This window comes from Acomys minous, assembly GCF_964271855.1.
Source record: "Acomys minous genome assembly, chromosome: 1".
Classification (NCBI taxonomy): domain Eukaryota; kingdom Metazoa; phylum Chordata; class Mammalia; order Rodentia; family Muridae; genus Acomys; species Acomys minous.
The window spans coordinates 45,258,564-45,265,916 of record NC_140483.1 but is presented as its reverse complement, the minus strand read 5'-3'; the positions used below and the strand labels follow the sequence as shown (position 1 = coordinate 45,265,916).

The 7,353-nt window shown below is 34.1% G+C and overlaps 1 long non-coding RNA gene across 1 annotated transcript; it reads left to right on the top strand.

Annotated features, from left to right (window-relative positions):
• The first annotated feature begins 427 nt into the window (after window positions 1-427).
• On the top strand, window positions 428-1,730 carry LOC311607753. Its single transcript, XR_014782723.1, has 2 exons — window positions 428-554; window positions 1,468-1,730. It is a non-coding gene; the product is annotated as an uncharacterized lncRNA (long non-coding RNA).
• The last annotated feature ends 5,623 nt before the right edge of the window (window positions 1,731-7,353 follow it).

The window sequence follows — 7,353 nt, the reverse complement described above, 5'->3', positions numbered from 1 at the left end:
TGACCTCTTTTTCTGTGTGTTTGTATATCTTCATGTATGTGTGTGTGTATCCTGTTTTGTCCCCTAAATACTTCCTTACATATATATAACTCTGTTTAGGGGTGATTACTTTATCCTGTAAACTGTATAGGAGATTGAATTCCCTTTTTCTCTTTATCTTAGTGTTGGCTCAATTTTCTTAACCAACATTTTTATTACTACTTATTAACCGAGCATATGCCACTTATTACCCGACTAACCAAAATAGGAAAAGTGGATTAAGGAACACAATAACAAAAATGTAAGGATATCAATTCCAACGAATGATTCTCAGGGCATAATCAGCAGGCTTTCTTCTGCTGGAACCTGGAGTAACCAGAACCCGGAACCTCAGCAGTAGCCGGAGCCCTGAAGCCTTCCCTCGAGCAGTTCTCTAAAGGAGCATCTCGAAGTGGAGCAATGAACAACCAGAAACTATCCTAAGTCTCCAAAAAGCCCTGCCTCCAGTTTTTGGCTCATTTATATATCTCCTCCCAGAGTCTCTACATGGGGCAACAATCAAGCTACCAAATGAGGTGATTGGTCTTCTAGTGGATTAACCTCACCTGTTCTCTCAAGACCTTTCCAATCCCACACTTGGGATTCTAAAAAACAGGTTTATCTCTCCTTCATCTCTGCAACTATTAATTGCATGCAGCTTTTTAATTTAGGCATGGGATTGATTGAGATTTTCTGTTTCTTAGGGATGTTACCTATTATTTTATTGTGCATATAGTTTGTTCTTGAGATGTCCTGTTTCTTTTTTCTGACCTTTTCATTGGGTATGCATTACTTCCTCATCTAACACTCACGTAGATAGCTTAAACCATCCACTGTCATGGAATTCTGTTTTATGGAGTCTTCAAATGAAGCACTTCTCAACATAGTACTTCTTTCTTTCTCTCCACCAAACTCCTATTTTTTACTTGGCTCCATTCTTGGTTTGACATAAAGATAGGTAAATTCTCTCTAGCTGATCATTTTTCAGCATACTCTATGTGTCCATTACTGTAATTAAACTTAGATTTTAAAAATACATCATTTATATCATTGGATCAAATTCTTCTCCCTTTCAGTTATCAAAGTCCACATACATTTTCCTGTGTGGAAAAATCACCCTCAATATTGGGAGGGTAGGGATGGGAGGGCAAAGATTCTGATCGTTTCAGGCATTTATGGTGGGAGATTTAATGTGTTAAAAATAAATGACATGAAATTTCCAAAGAATTAATAAATTGCTATAAGAAAACATGCATGGAAACATTAGAGTTCATGTTTTGAAGAAAATATTCATGGCCTGTCATATTAGACATTACAAACATTATTAGCCAGCACATTTTATGTCACATATGCATACATAGCCTGTTAATATTATGGTTTATGTTTCGTGTGATAAAAACACCATGACTAAAACCAACTTGGCTATGAAAGTGTTTATTTCTCTTACAGGTTACAGTGCGTCATGGAGGGAAGCCAAAGTAGAAACTCATAGCAAGAGCTTGAAGCAGAGATCATGGAGGATTGATTGCCACTTACTGGCTTGCTTGCAGCTACTTCTCTTAGGCAGACCATCTCATTTGCTCAGGGACGGTGTCATCCACATTGCTGGGCCTTCCTACGTCAATTAACTATCATAATACTGCCCCACAGCCATGCCCACAGGCTAATAATCACTTGGATACAACCCCAGAAGGTGTTTCATTCTCTGAGGTGATTGCAGTTTGTATCAAGTTGACAAGACTAACCAGCATAGTAAAGTGCAGAAAATCCAAATAAATTAGCATCATCACTCACTGCGTAAGGTTGCTGGCTACAAAGGAAAGTAAAAATGAGAAACATCATTGTAAGGATATTTAATGACTTCACATAAAACCCAACGGAAAAGTAGGATTATTCTAAAAGGACTCAATGATATATCTTTCAAGATTATGTTATCACATGGTGACTTAAAAGAAATTCCAAGTGCTTTCCGGAGACAAATATAGAAACAAAATGCAAAAACAGAAAATAAGGAATCACAATGGTCAATGGCAAGTCCTAATAATAGCCAGAAGGGAAATTGGTGTTACGTATTGTAAAATTTTGGATATTTTCTTTAAGCTTTAGCAATTGTGAGCTATTCCTATCTCACAAATGCTATATATGCATATATATGTATATAATTATTATAATAATATAATAAACATAAAAGCAGCCTGTTGTTTTTGCAAGGATCTGAAATTTTGGTCAAAATACAATGAATATATTGAAATTTCAGCTTAGTGTAAATTGTTGATTTATAGTATAACCAAAATGTCATCCATTAACTTTATGTATTAATAATTATATTATTTAAATCCTTATATAATTACTTCAAGAAATCCCACACTTCACACAGGAGTTATTAATCTTATCTGGGTCCACCCTTCTTAATTCAATCTTTTCTGTAGTAGGATGCTTTCCTTGGAGACTTCAACATTCTCTTATACTGTAGGGTCGTCACATCAGTAGGGAAAGTATCCTTTATAATGGTTAGTCTGTTGTATATTGTACCCTGAAGGTCTCCCTGTGACCCATCCAGTGGAGTCTGTGTGACAAATACTACACAGATCTGAGGCCACAACCTCCCCAAAACGGGAGAGTTTCCTGGACTAGGGCTGATGCTTCTGCCAGGAGAAAAACTGTGGTTTCTTTTCTCTCACTGTACTGACATTCTCTGCCTTTATCCTGTTTCTTCACTGCCAAGTTAGGACTTCTCAGGTGTAACCACGGTCGCTAGGAAAGGACCCTGCCCCGGGACTGCAGCCAGGGACTGTCCAGGTCCCGAGTAGTTCTGTTTCTCTTCCACTTATTAAAAGAATCATGACTAAAACTTAATCATTAGTTAATAAGTTATACTATGACCTACAAAGAACTGGAGTATTTCAAAAGACTCCAGGTAGTGGCACTCAGATATCAGAAAGGGGAACTAAAAAAAAAAAAAAAAAAAAAAAAAAGGAAATATCAGTCTTGCTGTACAAGTGCTGGGCAGAAGTTTTGTTAGGGAGAAAACATTGACCCTGGACAAAGGGAACACATACATATTGATACCAAGCCAATAACTTAGAAGTGATGATGTCTTTGCTGTATTGTTTCATTCAAAGTTGTAATTCAAAATATGACAACACAATAACTTCGCATTCTGTACTTGTACTGTGCATGCTTGCGTGCTCACTGGCCTCCTTGAATCTGCTCTGTGGAAAAATGTAACCCACAAGCCCCCCTGCTTTGAAAAATCTATATTTAAATACTTAGAATGCTTAGCCTATTTTTTGTAAAATATACTCAGATTAAAAAAAAGAACTCAATCTTGAGTCACTCTGTTTGTCAACATGTCATGTAGTTTTTGTTCACTGTTTTTTATCAATTTAGCTTTTTGAAGGGGTTTCACGCATGAGTACTGTATTTGCATCATGTTTATTCCTCCTTATCCTTCCTCGATCACCTTCTGTGTGTATGGCTGAAAAACTGTTGGGTCTGGGTAACCCAAGGGCCATCCTTCCTTGGAGAAGACTGACTTCCAATTTCAGCAATTGTTGAGTAGAGTAAATGCAACTAATAATCAATTCGCTCAACAGTATTGCCCCCTTGATTTTTCCCAAATAAAGTATTACTTATCTGTGTTCACTGACACTTCGAGAACCCTCCTTCCCAGGGACCTATCCCGATTGAGCTGGTCCGTGGCATCTCCAAAAGTTTCTTGTGTTAAAAACTGGACTGCTACCCTGTTATGCTATGGAAGTTGTCATAAACATTAGGATGTGAGATTTAATGGAAGGTAACTCAGTAACCACAGGCATGTCCGTGAAGCAGTAAAACCCCCTGACTATTCTATCTACTGACATGTTTGTCTGTGTATGTATGTATGTATGTATGTATGTATGTATGTATGTATTTATCTATCTACATACCGACCTATTTATCTATCTATATCACATTCTCTTTCTCCTGTTTTTTTGTAACAACGAACAAACACCTATCCTCCACGATGCATTTTGTATCATGGTACAATACTTACCTACCAATGCCCCACACAATAACATCAAAAGCCTATGGACATAATTTCTGAGCCCAAGTTAACCTTTTAAAAATGTTTATCTATAATATTTTTCACAGAAACAGATTGCTAATTAATATATTAGATTTAGAGTTATACAGTCATTGTTTTAATTAATTTTGATAATTCTTGTCTCTGTCACATTGCTTAGGTTAATTTAGAATTATCATGTCAGTATTTTCCTAAATTACATTGAGAAAATCATGCCTACCACCATAACATTTCATATCAACTAATTAGTCTATGTGAAACATTAGGATATTTTCAATATAAGTGAACAATTAAAAATTTGAATATCATAAACACATTTAATTAAATATTTATTCTAAATATCACCTGAATTTCCTTGACATATGCTCTTAATGTTTATATCAGTACTATTTTACATACTTCTTTATTTTAGCGTAATTTTCAAACTTAGGAGTGATAAGAATATTATTGATAGCACCAATATTTTTTAAATATATAGGTTGTTTATATTTTCCCATATTTAACACTCCTTCTCTCCTCCTTTTCTTTTCCTCATCTTCATTATATCTTTAAATTTTATCAAGTTTTCTATACTCAACACACTCTTTAATTTTAATGAACAAGACAAGGATTTTTTAAATCATAGTTTTGTAGGTGATATTTATTAAAGTATTTCTAACTTTGCAATAATAGATATGTTATCTGAAGCACTTATTTCTAGAAAATAAAGGTTCATTTGGTCCCATTTTAAAAGTTTAAAAGTTGTTCTGTTATTTTTATGGAGAAAGATATTGTTTTTATTTAGACTGCTGATGACAGGATTATGAAGTTTCCAGTCACTGTGTCATAAGTAATTTTATCAAATAATTATAATTTTTAGAAACGTCAGGGGAGCCAAATAGATTGCTCAGTAAGTAAAGATACTGAGTAAAGCTACTTTACTTACTGCCCCGTGAGTAGTGTTTGCCCTCAGACCTGCACATGGGTGAAAGGAAAGACCCCAAGACCCCAGACTGTCCTTTGAACTCCAGTGAAGTGCCACTGCATGCATGAGATGTTTCCACACCCAATCTCCTGCACCATCATAGTTAATTAATTAATTATATTAGTGAATTAAAAAGAAGTTATAATTTAGCAGACATTGTTACTTCATCTGCTTAAAATATATATTAATTTATATGAAGATGAAGTGCCAAAGTCTATGACATAAATCATCACCATAAGTATATTTGTATCATAACATAATGTATTAATAAATGTATTTAATAAAATAAAACATTAGTGTAATGCAAAGGAAGTTGTTAAGGTAACTACTATAGCATAAGTTGTCATGAGTAGCTAACATATAAGGAAAATAAGAATGTTCTATCTTTGAGATACGGTGAGTAAATGCAACTAATAATCAATTCGCTCAACAGTATTGCCCCCTTGATTTTTCCCAAATAAAGTATTACTTCATATTGTTATTTCATTCTATCTTAAATGCTCATGTACATATGTACACACACACACACACACACACACACACACACACACACACACACACACATATATATATATAAAGTTTGATAGTGGTAGAACCTCATCAATAAAGGCACTGTAACTCTTTTACAAGGAGAAAAAATGATTAGGATAATATTTTAATCATTCTATTACTTATTTTTTATTTTTCTACAGGTTCACAGTATGTGAAGTTACAATAATAATTTGTATTTGCTATGTTATCTCTCATTTTCTATACAAATATCTTATGATGATATAACTGCTTTCTTCTAAAATACTTTATATGTTTTTGTTTGTATTTTCATACACATCACAAATAAACATGATGCTCATTAATCTCACAATCAACAGTTGTTTAGATTCCTCTTTTGATTGTGTTTGTGTTCCTGGAAGCTTCTACTCATGATTTCATGCTTACATCTGTTGGCATTCCCATAGTGCCATAAAAACATTCAGAATGTTGGTCGAGGTTAAGCCTTTTTGAGGTTATTTTCAAATATGTACATATTATTAAGTCGTTATGTATTGTAAGGATTCATGTAGTTTTTGTTCACTGTTTTTTATCAATTTAGCTTTTTGAAGGGGTTTCACGCATGAGTACTGTATTTGCATCATGTTTATTCCTCCTTATCCTTCCTCGATCACCTTCTGTGTGTATGGCTGAAAAACTGTTGGGTCTGGGTAACCCAAGGGCCATCCTTCCTTGGAGAAGACTGACTTCCAATTTCAGCAATTGTTGATTTCCTGTAGCTCTTCATCTAGTGGAGGGATTTAGGAAAATTCCATAAGTATTTTAGCATGTGGTCAGGTCTTGATTAGGCAATCACATTGGTGAGATTTCATGGTACACCATCTCTGTCATGTCTAGAATACTCTATTAGCATAATCATTGGTTCTCTGTCTCTTAAAATTTTTCCCACCGTCTTTTCCACAATGTACCCTCACCTTAATTATTAGGGTTGTCTTGTAGATGCACTATTTGTGGAGGGGACTGGAACCTCTTGATCACTTATTATTTGTATTTTGACCAGTTGTATATCTCTGAAGAAGTCTCAGTCTGTTGTAAAAAGAAGCTTCGTTGATGAGATGTGAGAAATAAACTTACCTGTAAGTATAATGTAAGAATATTTAAAACACAGTTAGCAACTGGTCTTGTTAAGGAAATGTGCTCAGTGTTCTCATAATATTCATATATATATATATATATATATATATATATATATATATATATATACTCTTCTTTCTTTCTTTCTTTCTTTCTTTCTTTCTTTCTTTCTTTCTTTCTTTCTTTCTCCTTCTTTCTCCCTCAAACCATGTGTGTGGCTGACTCTAGAATCTCTCTTCTATTCCTCAAGGTTGAATATTATAGAAAGTGAAAAGTCAACGATGACTTTATCTCTATGCATTTTAGTTTTTTTTCTGAACACTCTCTTTATAAACTTTGTAGCCCAACCAGCTCTTCAATATTTTCAAACAGGCTAAAGTTACTATATATAAATTTTTCTCATTCATCTCATTGGGAATGCTGGACTGAATTATGTAGTTAGTCCTTGCTGTGAGATTTCTTTAGATTATTCATTATCTTGATAAAATTTAGCGAACTTGATTCATGTAGGTAAGGGTTTAGAAGTTGTCAATGCTATATAAGTCTTTAGAAATGTTTGTTTTAAACAATCTTGTTATATAATTACTTTTATGAGCAGTTAGGCATTTCCTCAATATTTATACACTGTCTTACTATAAAGGATTGTGTGTGACTGTTTCTCATAAAACAAGCATTATTTTAC